We start from the raw sequence: 22,595 nt of genomic DNA, 5'->3' as shown, positions 1-22,595 counted from the left end.
ATTCGTACAATGGTAACACACTGTATTAAATATGTAAGATCATATCTATGTGGGTTTGATTACAGAAACTAGTAAAGTATTCTCTAAATAATAAAAAAAGTGAATAAGATAAGTCTACAAGAGCAAGAAGCAATTTAAATATGTTCAGGGACCATTTCCATCTTTGGAATTAAGGATTATTTAAATCTTATATCATTGCCTTTTCTCTTTTACTTTCCTTTTTAGTTTTATTTTAGGATTCCCTATTTTTAATGCTCATACAGAGATTTCTTTAACTGAAATACCAAATAGTTTCTCTGGTGTGAAAAACTATAATAGTACACAGGATCCTAATGAGATCATTAATAATGTGAAATAGGAAGTAAAGGGCTAAAGGTGTAGGGAAAGTGGGAAGAGTGGGGGAAAGGTAATAAGGGAGAGGAAAAAAATATGAGAAATTGAAAAAAATGGAAATAAAGTGTTTGTGAATGGGGAGGGGAGGAGGGAGTGAAGGGAGGCCAGGGATAAGGGGAAAAAATGAGAATCAAGACCTATCATGTAAAGGTACAGGATCCCAATAATAAATGTAACTATTGTATACCTAGATTGTACCAATAAACTCATTAAAAAAAAAAAGAAATACCTTAAAGACATCATGGCAGGTGCTCAGTCTGCTCAGCCTGGTCCCCACAGGCAGTACGTGGAGCTACTGTCCAACTAACAACTTCTCTCCTTTGCCCTGGGACTTTCACCTGGTATCTGAAGAACAGGGGCACCTATCTTTTACTCAAAACAACCTCAAATATGATTGAGGATGCTGGCAGGGCATCCTCTCAGCTCCTTGAGCTCCCCCCGCAACTCAGGTAAGATCCATCAGAATTTCCTATTTACATTGGGTCCCTAAATTCTTAAAGTATCTGGAACGCAATCTCCCACAGTGATTAGTTAAAGTTGCCTTTCATTATCTGTGGATGCCTTTCTGTCTCACCTCCCCACTCCTTATTGATGCTGCCAGGTACCACTTTCCAAATAAAACTACTTGCACTCAGATCTATTTTGGGCAGGGTGTTTGCGAAGAAATTCAAATTCACATACCACTTTCTTTTGCCATTTTTGTGCTTATTTTTTAAAGAAAATAAAAAAAACATTTCAAGTAAAAATAATGGAATAATAAACAGAAGTTGTAAACATGATCAATAAGCTGTAGAAATTACTCTAACATCAAGAAATGAATTGCAACAAAAATATTTCCAGATCACAGCAGGAGCAGTATTTCTTAAAGAAGTATTATATTTTGAATGACAATAATACCATGCTTTTGGATCTCTAATGTAATTAATCAAAAAAATTTAATCATAAGGACACATTAGAAAAATATAAAACTTTGACTGATTTGGCACAGACCACTAACATAGCATAAGACTAAGAACAAGCCACTGAACTGAGGATATTAGTGGCATACCGGTTAATGAGCATTATTAATTCAAATAATGCTTAAATGAACTATTGCATAAGAAAATTTGAAATAGCCAGAACAGTGATAGTTCCCTAATAGAACAGGCAGTCTACAGGAATCTCTGTGTAAAGAGCCACACTGAGAAGGCAAGGCCCCGACAAGTCTTCATCTGGACCATTTGTCAGGCTTGTGTTCACAGAGAGCAAATTTGAGGGATGAGGTAATGTCTCCCGCTGGACAAACAGCAGGCTTGCTTCCACTTACTAGAAACGTGGCGATTCCCTCAAGCTCTCAGTGCCTCTCCTGCAGCATAGCTCCCAGTACGTGCACACATTCATGGTAAGACCTTCTTGTGACCCCCCCCACAGAGGATATGCTGAACTTGCTCAAACCTGTGCAGACCTACATTAATCTCTAGATGCTATTTTTGCTGTGAGTAATAAAGTCCTTTGTCCTTTGTCTCTGACTCGTAAATTTCATGTCTTCTTTCAGGATTTGTGAAAAAGGAATAGGATGACTTGTTAGTTTATAAGAAAGGCAAAAATCTCAGACCTGAACAGTTTCTGGCACTTTTACATCAAACGTGATAGAGATAATGAATGTGTTAATACTTTTAAAAACAGGTCAGATAATAATATTCCAAAAAGAGAGCTGAGAAACAGGAAAAATAAACTTTTCTAAACTACAAATGCTAAAAATCAAATTTAAATTAATCTGTAGCATAAAAGAATTAAGCTACTGTTCCCTTTTCTCTAGAACAGAGTTGAATGTACTTTTTGCTCTATGTGAATATGATTAGAGTATGGAGGCAAAAATACGAAACAAAAATTATTGTTGAGGGGTGTTTTAAACATGTTTATCGAAAAATGCTTATTATAAATACCAGTTTATTAATTTAAATGCTGGGTAATTTTCTGGATTTTAGGAAATTTTTACAATTGTTAGATTTTGTACATTAGCTGTTTGTTCATTACTTTTTCCATTTTAAATAAATATTCAGCCTGGAATAGTGGATCCCACCTACAATTCCAGCACTCAGGAGACTGAGGCAGGAGGACTGCTGTGCGTTCAAGGACAGCCTGGGCTACAAAGCAATTCAAGGCCTGGCTGAGCTACATAGGAAGACTCTGTCTCAAAACACCAAAAGTATAATAAATAAATAAATATTCCCTTACTATCACTCAAAACTTACGTTTCTTTTCCCAAAGAGGTCCCTGGCATTTTCATATGCTTCATATCCCACACTTACCTCTGTCCTTACTCAGTATTTGGACTCAGCCTTGAACTTCACTGCTAGGCAGTTCTAACTCCTGGTTCCAGCACCTTCTTTTTCCTGTCTAAAATAAGACCTATTTTATAGTAAAATGGTCATAGCTAGCAATCCCACTGCTCTTTTCACAGTTATCACCTATGGTTTTTGCATGTAAAGACTTTTTTAGATGGCTTAGCTTTAAAAGAATGGGCCCCTCTTGGTGTGTTTTGGTGTTCAGAATCCACATGTACCAGGGTATATGACTTATCCCCTGCACTGATGGTGTTAAGAAAACCTGACCTACTTTCTTCCTGCTGCTGTAACAGGTGAGGCCAAGTTAGTGTGACTTTAACCTGACAGCCTAGAAACAAATAAACAAGCAAAACAAAGTATATAAATCAACATCCACCAAATGACAGACCAAGGTTTTGTACAATCCTTAAGATTATATATAATTATATATAATTCTTTTCACAGAGATACAGATACTGTACTTCATTCATGAAACATATATACAATCTATAAAACATGATTTTGTTTGAGTTTAGAGCAGCACAGAAAGCAGGACTTCACCACACTTCACAAGGTAAAGAACAACTGGTTACCTTTGGCAGTGCAAGGGCTCTGGGACACAATCACCTTTGGTTTTTCTCTCCTTCCGTTTTCCTTTTGAGGAAAACTCCTGTGCATTCCCCTAAACACAGTGGTTCCTGGACCTCTGCTCTCCTGCTTCACTCTTCCTGCGTCAACTTATCTACTCTCCTGCTTTCCATCATCTTACATCAACTACTACTGACTACATTTACTGTATGGAGTGCAGACCTGCCCATGGTGCATCCACACTGACCACCTAGGAGGAGAAGGAGGAGGAGGAAGAGCAGAGAAAAAAGATAAGTAGAAAGGCTGATCAGAAAATACTGTGAATGTTTAAATTTTAGAAAAGTTATTACATTAAAAGACACATTGCATTAAAACACACATTAATTCCCCCCAAAATATTCCCCCTCACTTTAAACATGATTCCAAATGTTTACCTTCCATGTGATTTTTGACTGACTAGGGAAGAGCCAGAAGTCTCACAGTGCCAGCCCAGCTGAGTAACATAAATGTAGACTCCCTGTAATGTTTTTTATTTGACAGAAATGGCCATAAACATTTTGAATTGATTCAGGTATCCATGACAGTGCAAATAAAGACACTGATGAAAGAGGACTTCTAAAACTGCTTCAAGAAGTGAGTTTTGGTGCAACAAATTTTTCATTTAAATACCTATTGTATTGTTCAACTATACTTCATGTATAACAATGTGTGTGTGTGTGTGTGTGTGTATATATATATATATATATATATATATAACCCTCAAGAACTAAAGTATTTGATATCTGCCTTTTCATAGAAATTTTTTGTCAAATTCTGTCTGAGAATGAGCACAAAATGACATCATCAATATCCCGAGTACAGCTTGGATGATACATACTGAATCCATTAGATATGAAGTGAATTATTTAAGGACAGGACTAGCTGAGCTTCAGATACTAGTCACATCCATAAGCCACCCATATCTCATCTTGACAGCTAATCATTAGTGCTTTGGCCCCTCTACCTCTAAGTGTTGGCCATTTAAATTTGTTAAAATGAACCGAAGTACAGAAACATTAATTCATTTCATAAAGTACTTACATATGATTAAATGTATGTTCATTCTTAGTCTTCAAAAGAACTGAAAGTTTTAAACAAATAATTGAAAAAGTGATCTGTGTCTCTCACATTGTTATAGTTATAAAAAGCCCAGTACGACTTATATCCAGTTGAAAGAAAACCAACTCACATCAGAATAATGATCAAAGAAGGAATGAGCAACACCTTCCTGTAGGTAGTCTACAGGAAGAAATCTTCATTCATTTTTTATGGCAAGGGTCAGCAAACATTTTGTGTAAAGGGTCAGGTAGTCACTGATTTAGGGTGTTCAGGCCATAAGGTCTCTGTCACAATCATTCATCTCAACGTCTGCTCTGCAGCACAAAGCTGCCACACACAGTACAGAATCAAGAAAATGAGTCAGTAGCCCAATATGACTTTACACACACTAAAATTTGAATTTAATGTAATTTTCACATTGTTTTTCTTCTGACTGCTTTCACTGTGTAAAAATGCACAAAATATCCTTAGCTTGTAGGATATAACTTGTGGTCTCCTTTATTAGACCTTGAGAAGGAAATAATAAAGTAGATCTTTATAGTCCCAGGTTAGAGTAGACTCCAAAACTACAGTAGAGTAGAGCAGAGAAGAGTGGAGTAGAGTGGAGTACAGTGACAGAGGGAAGGAATATAAATGTTACACAAAGAAGGGGAGAAGAGTTAACTATTGTGCTTCTTATGAGCATGTACTTAAGACTGACTGCTTGACGACTTCTGCATTCTAAGCATGTCTGTTATTTCCTCTATTCTTAGGAACACAGCAATACAAATCAGGTTCATGAGAAAGGTCACTTTGCCTCACCTTCTCCACATGTGAAGAACTGAGAGGTATGGTAAGGTTCATGCTTTCATAGGTAATGTGATCAACAGACGTGCATTATAGTAGCTGGAGTGACATACTGTCTCAACTGTTCCCTACTGCCAAAGAAGTTTAAGGCTGTCTAGAAGTAGAATATAGAAAGATGTGCATATGGCGCATACCTGATATACCAAAAAAAGTACAGTATGGAAGAGAGCCTGACATTAGACCTGGCAAACGTTCTAATTCTACTAATTGTTAGACGTGTAATCAGCACAAGCAGGTAAGATTCCTGACTTCCATTTCTCAGTTAAAAGATGGGAATAATAACATGTATAAACTATGTACTCCCCAGCTGAATGGTTAATGAATGTCACAAATATCTATCACACTTTCTTTTCCTCCTTCAGGTTCATCCATTGTATAGAGCAACTATATATATATATATATATATATATATATAGTTATATATATATGCACAATGCACATACCAGAACTTGCTGTTGGTATATCAATGGCATAACAAATATATACAAGGAACTCAGTGAAGTAGGTGAAGTAGAAGGAGAGGGGGATGCTAGCACACAAGGAAATGGAGATAAAAAAAGTAAAGAAACCAAAATTTCCTAATGCCTATTAGGTAGCAAGTAGTCTAGTAAGACATTATCTATATTTATATTCTCATCTATGTGAAAGATTAGGACACTGAACTATCTTTAATTATTTTAAAGAATATAAAATGTCAGCCAAGTTTGAGAGTGTACTAGGAATACACTATGTACACAGCAGGCTGATATAATTCCAGAGCAGTACAGGGCACTGGAGATCACCATATGGGGTGTGTGTATGGAAGAGGGGGCTTGGAGGCCTTTTGTCAAAAATGTAATATTTAGATCAGAAAAAATATTTTAAAATAGTAGAGGGAATAGCTATGTTTCCACTACTCAATTGAAGAAGTGAAACTCTGCCAACACAGCTAAATCCCTCTGGATTGCAGAGCAGACTGCAAGCTTGCTCTTCATTCCTTACAGATATTCAGAAAGTGTCCGTATGGCTGCCCTGGGAGGGGGCAGATCAATAGAACAGGGCTAAAGATTTCTCACCTTAATTTTAGCTCTAGCTTAATAGATATGTTTTCAAGTTCTGCAGCTATCAGAAGCTTTAAGTGTATCCTTTTAGCCTAATACCGTAGAAAGCCACTTTAAAAAGGTAACAAAATCTCCTTCTTTAGAGGGTATTAAAAATAGAAGGGAAATCCTTGTTCCCTGGGCTGGTTTATGTGTGGAACTTCCTCCAGACAGGGTTTTGGTCTGAATGATCTTTCTATTCACTTTTTTCTTATTTTAATCTTATTATCAAATCCGTTGGAGTTAATAGCCATCTATTTACTGTGAGAGCAGCAAACTAAACTGTCAGAAAAAAAATGAAATTCTTGGTCTTATGACTTTCACTAAAAGTAGAAAATATTAAATAGGATTTCATTTATTATAGTAAGAAAACCTGTACAGCTGAATCATAAGAAAAGAGGGATAAAAATTGAAGTTGTTAACTAGTTTAGTCAAATATCTTTCTGATATTTTTCCCACATTCAATTACCTAGTTATTTTAAATTGATGTGCTTTTTGTCCACATTTATCTGAATAACTGATTGCTTTCAGTCTCTTCCAAATTGATTCTTTTGGACCACAGTGGACCTAAAAAAAAAATATGAAATTCTTGGTCTTATGACTTTCACTAAAAGTAGAAAATATTAAATAGGATTTCATTTATTATAGTAAGAAAACCTGTACAGCTGAATCATAAGAAAAGAGGGATAAAAATTGAAGTTGTTAACTAGTTTAGTCAAATATCTTTCTGATATTTTTCCCACATTCAATTACCTAGTTATTTTAAATTGATGTGCTTTTTGTCCACATTTATCTGAATAACTGATTGCTTTCAGTCTCTTCCAAATTGATTCTTTTGGACCACAGTGGACCTTAAAAAAAAAACTGCAAAGAGTGTAGGCATAGTCATTGTAGCATGATGTATCTTTAGTGCTTAACTTCTCAATGGGCATTACTGGCCATGTTATCATAAATGATGAAGTACTTGCTGCAATATACTTTCAACCAGTGTGCACATTCTATAGCCTCATCTTACCAAAGCAAGAAGTATAAAAGTTCACCAAGGAAGAAATGTCCCACAGCAGAAGGTAGCCATGAAATCTATTTTAAGGTTTTAAGTAAAAGAGCAAGTCAAACATCCAGCTTCTCTGAAATAAGTAGAGGGAAGGAATGCTTATAAAATATGTGATGACTATAGGTCCTGACTACACTAGCAAGTTCCTCAGTTTCTTACAAGTTTAGGTAGACTTTTGTCCTTAGGTTGATCTCATAATCACAAGATGTCAATATTACAGAAGGTTAATGCACTTTCTGCCAGCTTTGATAAAATCATTTGGGTGCTTTGAGATCTGTGAAAATATATTGATTTGGGAACCAAACCAAGAAGTATTCAAATCTTTATTCAAAGCTGGCTGGGTGATCTTGAGTAGTATTTAATCATATTCATCTATGGTTTCTGATCTGCAAAAGGGCTATAAATAATTTCTCATAATTTTGTGATAACAAACATATAGGATATGAGTCACAGAATTTAGTAGAATCTGAGTCAGGAAATATTTGGTAAGTTAAGTTATTCTCTATGCTCAGTTTCTTTATCTGTATAATGGGGATAATTAGTGCCTAGTTCACAAGAATGTCAGGAGGATCAAAATGTGTGTGTGTGTGTGTGTGTGTGAGTGTGTGTGTGGTAAGGGCTCGTAAAAATAGTTATTTAACGGAAATTTTTCGAAACTTTGTAAAAGAAATTACAGTCCATTTTCAATAATTTGGGGTTCATCAAGCTACAGATACAGAATATTTGTTTAAATAAATTGCATCCATATTCAGCCTACAGTATAACAGTTATTAACATAATACTTACAATAGAGTAGGTACCATAAGTAATTTAGAGGTGATTTATGTATATGCATAGCTTATATGGAAATACAATACCATTTTACATTACAGACTTCAGTGGATTTTGGTATCTATGAAAGATGCAGGAATCAGTCCCACCCAGATCCTGAGGGACAACTATATTTTATTAATAATCATCATCTCAGAAAACTAGAATAAGATTATACTTCTAGATCATTCATCAAATAATTTTTTCATCTGCAGTAATTCGCTCACTAGTAAAATTTTCTATGTAGAGAGGGAAAAATAAAATTCTTTTCTCTATTGCCCAGTTATTATACATTATAATTTGCCTTTATCTGTGGTAGATGCTAAAAGCGTGAACACAAATACATAATTCTTCCTTTATCTAAGAGAGTTTATGATCTAACAAATATGCTTAATTCACAGGCTAGCATGGGCAGCCCAGTGTATTTATATTTGTGTGTGTTAATGTGTGTGTGTGTGTGTGTGTGTAACACAGATGTATGGTGTGTGTGTGTGGCATGTATATGAGGTATATGCAATGTATGTGGTTAATTTATGTGGTATAGATGCATATATTTTGTTGTATTCTCTAATGTGTGTGATGTAGGACATATATAGTATGCATGTGTATGTGGGTGTGCATTTCCACATGAATATAAGAAGTACCTTTGAAGCATAGTTATAGAAACAATTCAGATTGATGTGGATAAGATATAGCTTTGGCTATACTCAAAGAAGATTAAAAAATACAAAAACAATATACAAGGAGATAGATTTACACACAAGTATCAATTCATGTGCAAATTAATCTAATCGCTTTACATTTGAACCCCTACTTATAAAGATATAAAAATACTGTTAATTTCACAGCCCTAGACCATAGGCTTCACTGCTTCTCTTTAAAACTTGGCAATAGTTCACAAGTCAGAGTAGAAGGCATTTAATTCCCAAGGAGAGATTAACCCGCTAACCCCCAGCTATAGCCCAGGAGTGAGGAAGAATTTCCTATAGCCTCTCCTGTGGTCTGTGGAAGTTCTTTAATGGTCATAAAGAATTAATCAAATGTAAGCTTTGTAAATCCACCATGTTTGGAGAGCTTTTTTTTTTTTTAATGTATTCAAAGGCATATAGCCTCCTTGGATGCTGAACCATCATGAAGAACTAGTTCACAAGACAAATTCTTAGGTAAAATCTGAAGCAGATAAACACCTGTCTTCTCTGATTTCTTTTCTTTAAAATTTCCAAATCCTATTTTCAATGCTGGTTCTTCTGGCCGCTACAAAGCGACTTCTGTACCTCCATCTCTTCTGCCTCTTCTAACCTGGCCCTGCCTTGGCTTGTCCTCTCAGATACCAGCTGAATACTTTTGTCTAGTTGTCGCTACTGGATGCCATTAAAATTATCCATCTTAGTTAATCACCAACTAATTTGTTTTTTCTGCAATAATTAACTCACTGGTAAAAGTGAGTAATTCACTGGTAACTTACTTTCTAGTAAGTATTATCTACCAATGAACCTGAATAGCTAGTCTACCTAGATGTCAGCCATATATTTAAAGCACATACTTCACACAGTGAGCATGTTCATAAAGACCTGTGCTTATTATGGGCAGCTAAGTTAGGTAAAAAAAAAAAAATACTGTAGGCAATCAGACAAGAGTAGGACCTCAAGAGAGTCAATGTAGAAAATGAGAACACATTACGATTATGGCTGGATGTGCATGTGTCAAAGGCCAGGTCTCAAAATAAAGACAAAATTACCAGGCCTACATTCCTCCCCAAGAAATAAGCAATAAATTAAAGAATATAACTGGTATCACCTGGTCCAATAAAGTCTAAATAGACATCAGTCATCCAGGTAGGTGACCAGGAACTGCTGATCCATCCCTTCCTAAAAGTAGATTTCTTCTTTCCATGCACACCTGCTACATGATGTGCTTTTCCATTAGATCAATATTGCCTAAGCAGCTATACTCGTGATCATACTGGTTGATCATAATTTTAACCCACATTATACCCACCTTGTGATTTTTGTACTCACCTTATGATTTTGCTCTACAAAACTTTCTCTGTGAAGTGAGGTCCACAACAATCCACTTTTGGATACCCTCTTGTCTCTCAAGAGCTTTCTCTCAATAGATTTTTCCTACTTTTAATCTCTGCTGTTCCTTAAATTTTAGTCTTTTATTTTGAGAAACTTGCTGTATCTAAAATCTGGCAGCTTTGGAGTGATATTATTTTCCTTATTTCATACTAACCATTGGCTGATGGGCTGACATGGCAATGACTTTCCAATCCTGTCCTCATGAAGCATAAAATTGAGTTAAGGAAATAAGAAACAAGTTTTAAAAATTTAGATAATTAAACAAAATGGAGTTGAGAACTGAGTAAAAGCCTTTCAAACTATAGTGTCTCTAAATTCTTATGGACAATTGGTGTTTAGGAGGCTTTTCCCATTGAAAAGCAATCTTATTAATGATAATTTTCAATCAGTCCAAAAAACTCTATTGAAGCATGAAATGCAAATAATGTGACGCTTCTCTGGTAGCCATAACTAATCACAAAAAAATTACTGCTAAGAAAAATATATTAGGATCGTGAAATTGAAATCCCTAATAAATATACACAGCACTGAGTGCCCAAGACATTTTAAGGCATCACTAGAAACTGGGATGAGAAAAAGGGCTTCTCTTTAGGATAGGGAGAGTAAATTATAAACTGCAGGGATCCAGGGACCTATTCACTTCTTATCTGCATAAGAAAAAGAGGAAGCTTCTTTTCATTTGCATAAAGAATGACACCTCTAAGGTCAATCACTCCCCAGGTGCTCCGCACTAGAGGAAAAAAGAAAAGAAAGGATTGTCCCTTTGAGAGTACAGGAATTCAATGGATATGAACAAGTCATTCATAAGTGAAGTACTCCCCAAATATGGAACAGCAGGTGAAAGTAATAAATAGCTGTGCCCTCCTCTGTACAAGAAGGGCTTTGGACTAGACGATTTCTAATTTTCAGCTCTACTATACTAGTTCTCCTTGCAGGAGTCATGAGCTGAAATAGTTGGTCTTCTATGCTGAATGAGTTGGGAATAAGGAGGCATCCTATGTAAGTATCATGCCAAAAATCTTCCTGGGCAAGAGGCAAGTGAAATGACTTTTGTGGAGGTCAACAGCACTTGTTTGTGTGGAGAAGCAGCCAGGAATGTGTGAGAGGACAAAGACGGGAATCAGTGTTTGGGGACATATTTGGGCAAAATTAAAACTAAAGCAGAAGAGCCAAGAAACATATCAGGGAAAGAGCTATGGAGACATCTGGAAAGGAAAGCAGCTCTGTCCTTGTAAGAGCTGCTGATGCTAACAACATTCTAGTGATACTGGGCCAACACTGTTGACAGCCTTATGCCTAAGGACTCAATAAAATAGAAAGGGCAAGTCAGATAATTTATTTCCCTCAAACTATACTAGGCATCTTGCTGTTAAAAGGTGACTTTTAAAAAACAATATATTATGACTTCTATACAAATATAAAAATTAATGTGCATTGCAGATTACATATGAGGAAACTGTGAATGGCATCTGAGGTACAGTGGCATCCTTTAGAGATTCCAGGTTCCTGTTTTCCTGAACAAAGAACTGGACAAGAGACAGGTGAAACATAGCAAGGTTTTACATTGTTAAAGATATTAAAGATAGGAAAAGAAGTATACTCTATAGGGTGCAGATCAAGCCACTGAAAGAGCTTATGGTGGCCATGAGGTTAATATCCATCATCTGTTTCATTCAACATTCTGACATCAGATCTAAGCAGTGCTATCATTTGATTTTATGCCAGAGTAATGAAGAAATGAAGATAGTCCCAGATGTGGGGCTTGGGTACATCCATCCCAGGTCTCCACTGTTCTCAAGTCACTTCCACCTGGCCAGCCACACTATACTGAGATTCAATGAAGTTGGGCATTTTGAAATATGGCTAAATGAAAGGGTTTGATGTGGTGCTACTAGACTGAAGGGGAGCCCCAGCAAAGACTGTTCAGATCCCTTTTAGCCAATGTGCATGGCATTTCTTTCTTTCAAAAATGGGATAAGACTCTAACTCAGATGGGGTCTTACAACCTACAGTGAAACAAGGTAGCAGAGAGAGAATTACTTTATGACCAACTCTTACATAGAAAGGTAAAGTAATAGCCAGATTCACAACTGGCTTTGGGGAAATGAGTTCTAGTTTCTATTATTAGTTTTGAGGATGAAGAATCCAGGTTTCTATGCCTTGTTTAAAGGGAGAATGGTGTGTGAGAGAAGAGGCAGGACAAGTTCAGAAACTGCCTCTGAGCCTCTCGGGCTCAACTTCGGAATGCTAACAAAAGACACACTTCGGACGTGGATTATTCAACTGGATGTACAAATAGAGGCAAAGTGACTTCTTCCTCAGTGAGGAGTGAAGGTAACTGACAGAATGAATATGTTCACAGACAAGATTTATTTGTAATATTATCAGCTAATATTCAAGGATATAAACCAGCTCAGAGTGTGACGAACTAGAATCAGATAGCATGCAAAGATGTGACCTAAGCAATGAACATTTCCTTTGAAGAATCTTTCTTTTCCTTCTGTAGCTTTGCCTATTTTTAATGTAGGCTCTATTGACAGTGTTGGAATTCCCTCTGAAGTCCACGTCTGGTCCCCATGTATACACTCAGGTCTCCAGTGAGTAATTTATAACACCATGATCAGAATGAGCAGCAGTTGGCAATTATCTACTAAGATGTCTATTTTTTAGTATAAGTAAATGTCAAAGGTTTTCTGAGAATTGTGTAGACAGCAAAAGAGAGTGGAGAGAAGAGTGGAGGATGACAGATGCCATCAGAAATGAAAGAAGTGATGAGAGAGGAAATGAAGGGAAGGGAAGCTATGATGAATTTGTGAGAAGGCAATATTTAATCTTTCACCAGAAGGCTCAGGATCCAGTGGGAAATCAGAAGGCAAGTGGACTCTATGCACACAGATCACAGTTTTCTTAGTTCCCAAGTAAATGAGCATTCGGACCCTTGGGGAAACTTGTGCAAGGTTACTGGCCAAGGAATGAAAACAAATAGCAAAGAAATGAGGCCCAAAATACTTTTAAAGAAGCAAACTATACTCATAGGAGTATTTTTTATTATCAGTGTTCTCTGTAACACATGGCAGCCCCATCTCTCTTTCCTTCCCTCCTTTTCCTTCTCTCCCTCTCTGTTGACACTCAAAGTTCATAATAAAATTTGCATTAATTAATCAATAAGTTGGTAGTAGTAATAATAGATCATTATTCCAACGAACAATAAGTCCCTGACTTAAGAACGAGTTCTGTTCTGGGAGAATGGTCATAAGTCAGATTCATTCCTAAGTGAGTCCTATACATCTTTTATGCAATGTAAAGTGTTAAAAAATCCCCACAAACACTAAAAAATACTGTAAAAAATTTTTTGACTTTTAAAGCTATCTTAAAGTGGTGGTAACACATGCACAGTGCAACAACCGTGAGCATGTATTGTTTTGCACTTCCTAGCAATCCCCTCCACATAGCCACTGCTTTCCCTCTTGCTTCTAGGCATCTGAGTTTTGACGGAGCCCTGTACTACTGTGCACTATCACACTGTACAGTGAGCACACAGCAGCACAACTGTGACAGTGTCAGGCAGACACATGAACTCCTTCTGTGATTTGCTTGCATCTGTGAATGTTCATAATGTGAGGTCTTTTCATAACTGTGAGCTTTTGCAACTCAAATATTCATAAGTCTGGGACTTACTGTACATGGAAAATAATAGTACTATTCAAAAATAGCACTGTTGCTGATCTCCTGACTTCTATCTTCAGGGGCTTTGCAAACTAAATAATCTCTCTCTCTCTCTCTCTCTCTCTCTCTCTCTCTCTCTCTCTCTCTCTCTCCTCCCAAGAGGTGAAAGCTATGAAGGACAGGTAGGAATCACCGGCATTCAGCAACTAAATAATGCAAAATAAGCAAACATTCAATAATTGCAACTTAATAGAGTTTAGTCTGTTCTGTTAATAAAATGAAACCATTAACTATTTTCTTGGAAATTAGGTAATGAAGAAAAAATGTGCCTCTATTTATATTGTCCAGACTTAATGTATATTTTATTTATGAAGTCATAAATGCTAGATTGTTTTTATAAAGAAGAAAGCTGAAATCCCAAGCGAAAGTAATTAGCCCAACATCATATACCAAGAGAGTAGGTGCTGACTAGACTTTGAAATCTCTCTACTACCAAGGAAAACAGACTTGCAATGGTATCTGTTTGTCTGTCTATCTACTTATCTGTCTGAGTTTCATAGTCTTAAATATGTGTTTCAAAGTGCCTACTTTTAAGTCAAGAAATGCTGTGAAGTATTTCCTAAGTGTTTCAACTATGGAATAGAAGGACTGCCTGCCACCCTTGCATGCACACACTGGAAAATGTGTTATAATGCTCTGTTGCCTTCTTTATGCAGTGATATTTGCTCTTAATTTCTCTCTTCATATGCATTACTAGTGCTTGTCCAAAGCAAAAAATCACCATAAAGACAGTATCAATTAATAACTTAGTAGTGGTAAAAGTAGATCAGTGCTTGTCTCAAACTTTTAAAAAATTGTTTCAAAGGCAGGAGATGTAAGTGTAAAGGCCCTCAATTCAGATCCTAGTACTAAAACTGGGTTGGGACTTGGGCTGGTAATTGGAGGTTAGTTGTGGGTTGTGGGGTGGTTGGAGGTCAGTGCCTTAAGCAACAATGAAGGGAGAAGTCAGAATCAATTCTCAGAAATACAAATCCAAGGAGGGGAGTGTGTGTGTGTGTGTGTGTGTGTGTGTGTGTGTGTGTGTGTGGAGGATTAGGTAGGACAGAAATATGCAGTGATAAAGAGAAAGAGCCAGAGATGTCTTTTGATCTGGAGAATAAATTTTTACTTTGGGTTTCTTGTATGTGAGCTTGCAACTGATTCATTCACTTTACCAAGGTACATCCATTTTTCTTTTGACTCAAATTTGTCCTTCTTTATGGCAGATTAGTACTCTATTGTGTAAAAATACCACATTTTCTTCATCCATTAATCTGTCGATGGATCTGTAGACCATTTCTAAGATTTAGCTATTATAAGCTGTGCTGCTAAAAACATGGGTATGCATGTATCACCGTAGTATGATAACTTTAACTCTACAAAGGGAATAGCTGTGTCGAGTGGAATTTCTAACTTTAGTTTGCTTGAGAAGTCTTTATATAACTCTGATTTTTGTAATGCCAAAATAAAAGGTAGATGATGGGAAACAGGGAGATAGATCTTTTGCTATTGGGAAGGGGGTCCAGGGATGGAGAGAAAGGCTACAGGAGGGAGGAGAATTTGAAATAAAAAGAATTATGATATGTTATATACATGTACCAACTCCACACAAGGAATGCAATCATTATGAATGTTTTATATGGACTGCTACAGTCCTTACCACTAAGAAGCAAATCAAAAAGGCTCAATTCCACTTAGTTTTTGTAATGGAGAGACCCAAGCCTTGCCCTTGGCGCCAAGTCCTCAGGAAATGAGAACGTAGGTTCCTGAGTGCCTCACCTCATCACGGTGTGGAGCTGACAGCCATAGGGCCAGGTGATTGTGATCACGGTCACCACAACTGCAGGTCTCAGACTGGAGCTGAGACCTTGGCTGTGCCAGCAACTGCTTCGCACCTCTGCCCTGAAGACCTGAGTGCAAGGCTGGGCTCTGACTGAGTGGCAGTCTTGCTGCTCTGGATCCTCTGCCATCCTGTGTTGTCCAAATTGAGTCCCAGTCCCTTTCCATTTACCACACCAGCCTTCACAGTGCTGCGTGTTGTCTCTCTCCTGTTTGTCATCTGTTTTGGAAATGCTAACCTTGCAAAGGCTGGTTCTCACATCTTGTTTTTTGTGGGTTTTTTTGCATTTAATTTTTTATTTCAGTTGAAAAAAGCAAAGTGGTAGGTACAGATTTAATAAGTACTCAAATTAGTTTTTCCCCAAATAATTTATTCCTAATGGGGCAATTATTTTATATGGATGGGGAAGCAGATAAATGCATTTTAATAACAGTGTGAAAGAAAAAAATTCAACTTAATCAATACTTGACTTTAATATTCATTACTAAAATAAGCAGGACTTCATATCTCTTTCCTGGACATGCATACCTACCATGAGAAATGAGAGAATAGGGCACAGCTATTCAGTCATTCTCAAGGGTGCTCTCCTGGAGGCAAGCATGACGCATTAATGGTCTTGCGAGGAGTAGAGAATGAGCAGACTCAAAATATAGATTTCCCTTAGGTTTCAAATATATTTTTCTTTGCTTTCCTTTCCAAGAATTACTTTCAACAAGTATTATACTCTTACTGAATTTACTAGTTCCCTATTGCTGTTATAAAAATTTAGCTTGGATTTATGGCTTAAAGCAACAAACACTTCCTATCGTACACTGCTGGATGTCTGAAATCTGAAAGGGCTCTATGGACAATAGGTGTCATCAGAACTTCTAGAAGTATTTTGTAGTTCCTAGAGGCCACCTACACTCTTTTGCTTATGATCCCTTTCTCGATCTCTAAACCCCATCACACCAACCTTATCTTCTATCAATTCTAGTCCCTGACTCAAAGTTCTTACCTTCTTTATAAAAAAGTCTCTTATGACCAGGCATGGTGGCACACACCTATAATCCCACAACTTGGGAGGCTGAGGCAGGAGGATCACCGTGAATGCAAGGCCAACCTGGGCTACATAGTGAGATCAATGCCACCCTGAATTGCATAGCAAGACCCTCTCAAAAAAACAAAAAAAAGCAAAAATAAATAAAATAAAAAGGTTCTTGTGATTATATTAAACCTACCTGCATAACTCAGGAAAACACCCCAATCTCAAATTTCTTAATCACATTTCCAAAGTCTCTTCTATCATGCAAAGTGACACACTCAAAAGCTCTAGAGACTGGGACATACACATCTTGGGAGAACATTACTTTGTGCACTATGGTGACTTTCCTTCCATTTTTCCCAAGAAACCTTTTCATTTGTCCATGGTCTCAGCATGCTCTCCTATCTGTCCTATCTGCCTCCTGCTCACCTCTGTGTCACAAAATGCAGCACTCCCAAGCTCCATAGGCCTTCTAGCTTCTAGGTGGGCTTAGCCATGGAACATAGTCCATCGGGAATGATTAATTAGAAGCAGAGTAAATAAGGCATTTCTCCCCTTCTCTCTGCTTCCTGTGCCATGTTCTGGTATTCACTGCATTTCCTCAATCTACAGCCCTTTGGAGCATACTAACATTATGTCCTTGGATTTTACCAACGGCCCTGAGAGTTTATTAAACAAAAGCTTTCTCACACTGGATTATTGGCATCTTCTTCACAGTTTATAATCCCTGAGGTTTTGTTTTATTTTGTTTTCCCCCAATTCTCTGTCTGGCTTCTTAGCTCTTTCATTATCTACAGTGATCTTAAGAAAAATTCCTTCTGTATGAAAAACCTAGAACAGTTTCTCTTTTGCTAGGCAAATCCTGAGTTATGAACCAAGCCAGGCAGACTCAAAGTCAACAAATTTATTCAGAGATTAATCATCTCTGAGGATGGGGAACACAGAGACTGTTTGCCCCTCCACACACACACAGACCTGGGAAACAGTCTTGCCCATGTAAAGCAGTACGCTTGGACTCCATGGTATTCATATTTGATTCTTCCTGACATATTTCCCTAATAATGTTCAAAAACCATCAATGAAGTGTACAAAGTCTATTCTGATCTCTTACACTATATTCTCTAGATTCTATAAAATTTCTCTGGTAAACCAAAGCTGGTCTGACTGCAGTTGAATGAGACCTTTTAATCTAATGGCTATGTGGAAGGCTCTGATTTCCTTACTCACTTCTCTGAGATCTAAATGTGTCCACCTACTTATCCAATATTGCTTAACTACAAAGCACATGTGGATCATTTTGAAGGAAAAGAAAAAAACCCACAGACAACCTAAAAGTATCTTTTCAATTAAATTTAATGTCAGAGTCCTCCAACGCAAGCCAAAGGAGCCACCAAGGTACAAGATGAGGTAATATTTATTCTCAACATGAAGAGACATATCTAAATTCATCATGACTTCCAGGCCCAATTTTTCTCTCTGCTGGGATTCAAAGAGCTGTGGAACATGGACACTACAACTCAATGGTAGAGCATTTGCCTAGCATGTGTGAGACCCTGGGTTCACCCTTAGCATTGAAAACAAAACAAAGCAAAAAACCAGCTACTGTGAAGCCTTCTAATGTCATATATTATAGAGCCACGCTTCTAAGAGAATGGCTTCCTCTAGTTAATGGATCTTTTAGTCACACAGACAGATGTGGCACACTGTGTGAGGGCTAGAGAGCTTTCCATGTCTCCTGATATCATCAGCACAATTAAAGAACAAAGAGCTGGATTGTCATGCACACCTGTAGATCCAGCTCTCTGGCTAAGGTGTGAGGGTCACTTGAGCCCGGGAATCAGAGATCAGCACAGGCAACACAGTGAAACCCTAGTTAAAAAGAAAGAAAGAAAGAGAAACAGAGAAAGAGCAAGAGAGAGAGAGAGAGACAGAGAGAGAGAGAGAGAGAGAGAGAGAGACAGAGACAGAGACAGAGACAGAGAGACAGAGACAGAGAGAAGGGGAGAGAGAGAGAAAGATTCTAGTAGAACCCAAACCCTTATCCTCTAAAAGCTCTAAAGTACCATCTGAAATATGATATCCTTCCCTAAGAAGTTGCAGACTGGCCTAAAATTGTCCTTTGCCAAATGCACTCTGGCAAATAGCAGAATTCTACCTCATCAAATTAATAAAGCCCCTACTGACTATAACAAATACAGCGTGAGACAGATATTCAGATATAAAGACTCATGGTGTTTGTTGATTCTTAGAAATCTAGTGACAGTAAAAGAGGAGGAGTATGAGGAAGAGGTGGACAGCAGGAGAAAAAAAAAAAGACGTATGTAAGTAAACGGTGCCACTTGCCTAGCATTCATACATTTCTTTCCTATCTTCCTTCCCCCACATTAGAATATAAGCAATAATTATGGTAGATTTCTTTTTCTTTGAAATGTTGCATTTTATATTAACAGTGAGAAACCATTTAAGTGATTTTAGGAACTGAAAATTAAAAAAGCAGTATGTAAGCATTGTTTCTATTGAAAAACGTTATGTATGGATAGTAGTGACAGTAATGAACAGAGAGATTTTTCTTTGGACAGTTCCATTTTGCACATGAGGACACTAGGCCCAGCCAGGTGCTGTGAATGACTCTAGGTTGACACTCAAGCTTGCAACAAAGCCAATTAGGCTTTTATGGGTGACCTTAATCTTGCTTGATTTATAAACATAAAAAGCGAGCTAATTCTTGTAAATGCCTATATTAAAAAAAAAAAAATGAAGCCTAAAGCTAAGCAATAAGAAGACACTACCTCATAGTTAAATACCTAGGATTTTTCAACAGAAAAGACAAAATAAGGTAATCACATAATTATAAAAAAAAGTCAGACATTTACTTTCATGTTTATTCTATAAAACCTTTATATTTGCATTCTCTCCACAAAGGCTCTAAGCACTTTGGCTTGGAGTTGTTCAATTTATAATTCACTTTCTGCTTAAATAGATTATAAACGATAAAACCTTACCCTGTGTTAGTTTACCATTTAAAATTACTATATATTTTTGGAGCTTGGGAGAAGAGAGACCCACTCTACTTACCTGTCTTCAAAGTAAAAGCTCATAGGCAGCTTTCAATTGAGAAATAAAAAACTGTGTTGCAGCTGTTCCAGATGAAACAGACGAGTGGGATGAGTCTGAGAGACAGCAAAGAAAAGCAAGTTAACTGTGTGTTTGTTACAGATGAACTTCATTCTGCCTAGTCATAGCAATGAATCTCCAACATAATGTCACACTTGGGCAATTACCCACAAGCATCACAATATTGAACAGCGTAGTGTTAAGGAAACTTGCACGGAGAATATTGCCTTTGCTGATTGATTTAAAGCAGAGTCACACGCGAGAGCAGAGGGAAGAAGGGAGGGCTGCGGCGCTGTTTCCGCAGCCTGGAACACCCGCGCAAGTTTAAATCTGAAGGAAGCGTGTAGAAATGGACCATACGTTGGTTTCACATTGAAGGAAAAACAGCTAGAAGGTGTGATTAAAATAATTTGCTGATATAATTTATAAAATCTTTTATAATTTTGTGACACTTTATTAGATTATTTTCTATATAAATGATTTTATTTCACTGGTTAGTATCTTTTTTTTTTTTCTTGGTACTGGGGATTGAACTTGGGTCTTTGTGCTTGCAAGGCAGGCCACCAAACCACTGAGCTAAATCCCCAACCCTGGTTAGTATCTTTTAAATTTTTGCCATTTGTGCTAAATAGAAGTTGTAGAAAAATAGAAAAAAAAACACCAGAAATCTACTATCCAGAGAAAACCACTGTTAGTACTTTGTTGCAGCTCCTTCCAAGGTTGTGCTTTCTTTTGATAACAAAGTATATTTATTTTAGACAATTGTAGATATATTTAGTTCTCCTCCATAATCCATTAGAAATGAAAAGTGCTTTTACATTACCTTCTACAAATTTTTTCAATTGTTCTCACCTATTATAATTTTCAGATAAGTTTGAAATGATTTTGGTAAGTTTTAAAATAATTTCAGCATGTAGTTGAGAATTATATTTAATTTATACCTTAGTTTGTGGAACAAATTTTTATGCTAGGGAACTATTCCTTGAAGATGGAATTTAAGGAATGTGAAGGAAACAAAATTGTAGTTGTTACCTTGTCTATATTCCTAAATGATTTCCCATCGAAAGCAATATGTTGCTGTCATGTACATTTATTCATACATCGATTATATATGCAATATATTTATGCTTATAGGTAGGCATGTGTCATTTAATGACAGGGATATATTCTCAGAAATGTGTCAAGAGGAAATATCAGTATGTGAACATCATAAAGTGCACTTATCATCTATTACTTTTCTCATTGCTGAGATAAAATACCTGGCACCCGAGGTTAAAGGAGGAAAGGTTTATTTCAGCTAACAGTTTGTAAAGGTTTCATTCCTAATTGTCTGGCTCTGAGGCAGGGTGGCATCCAAGAGAAGATACAGTCCAGGCAAGACCGAAGAAGGCAGCAGCAGCAGTAGCAGCACCAAGCTTTCTTTTGTCCTTCATATTCCACCCAGATTACTTTGCCCTTTGGGAAGGTAGCACTCACACCCAGGATGAGCACAGCCTACCTCACACCCTTAATCTCAGCATCACACCCTAGATCTAGCCACCTCCTAAAAGCCCCACCTATGACCACATGAAGCTTTGAAGGAACTTCTAGGTATAAACCATGAAGCTGACACAAATACGGGTGGTGTATCCCATGACAGAACTGCACTGTATGGTGCACATACATGTCAGAGCCAAGCTGAATGAAGCAACATAAGATTAAACAGAGCAAGAGAGAAACTGATGTGAACAAGCTGGGCATTGCGCATGTGAGGCTGTGGTCGCTCACCATGGCAGGCTGTCTTACAGCGTACTTTTCTAAATAAGTGGAAGGTGTGCACTCTAAAATAATGATAAAAGTACAGTATAGTAAGTACATAAGCCAGAAAGAATAGTTTATCATGAAGTGCTGCATGCTGTACATCAGCATATTGCTATACTTTTATATGCCTGGCAGTGCAGTAGGATTGTTTACACTGGCAAAACCACTGTCAAGTGAGCAAGGCACAGCAATGCAGCATCACGATGACTCCAATGTCGGAAAAGCGATAGGACTTTTCAGCTCCATCGCAGTCCATGGGACCACCTTCAGCAGTACGGGCTAGTGTTGGCTTACAAGTTTTCTGTTCTAAAATGGTGCAAAAACAGTATCTGTTCAGTATAAACACACCGAGAATTTTGAACTTTAATCTTTTTCCAGAGTAGTGACATGAAGTGCTATATTCTCTTATTCACTGCTGGGCGGCAGCAGGGAGCCACAGATCTCATTAGCAATGAAATCACAATGTCAACAACAACATCCTACAACACACATGGGTGTCAAACCGGTTTCTGGGGTGTACTACATGAAGAGGAGTTTTCTTGTGCTGCATATAAAGTATACAATAGAGTTTATATAATTCTTTATTTTTATGTTTTAACATGTTAAATTATTTTATGAAATAACACAAAAAGCCCAAGTTTAATAAATAAGAAAATTTATATGTCTGTTTAATAACAATAATCACCTACCTTCAGAAGCACACATATATGCAACATAGTTAAAATACAAGCCAGGCATGGTGGCACGTACCTTAATTCCAGCACTTGGGAGGCTGAGGCAGGAGGATCACCTGGAGTTAGAGGCCAGCCTGAGCTACATAGTGAGTTTAAGGCCAGCCTGAACTACATAGTGAATAT

This window comes from Fukomys damarensis, unplaced genomic scaffold, assembly GCF_012274545.1.
Source record: "Fukomys damarensis isolate Sample0158 unplaced genomic scaffold, DMR_v1.0_HiC HiC_scaffold_2, whole genome shotgun sequence".
Taxonomy (NCBI): Eukaryota; Metazoa; Chordata; class Mammalia; order Rodentia; family Bathyergidae; genus Fukomys; species Fukomys damarensis.
The sequence above is the reverse complement of the archived record's forward strand: the minus strand, read 5'-3'. Positions refer to the sequence as shown.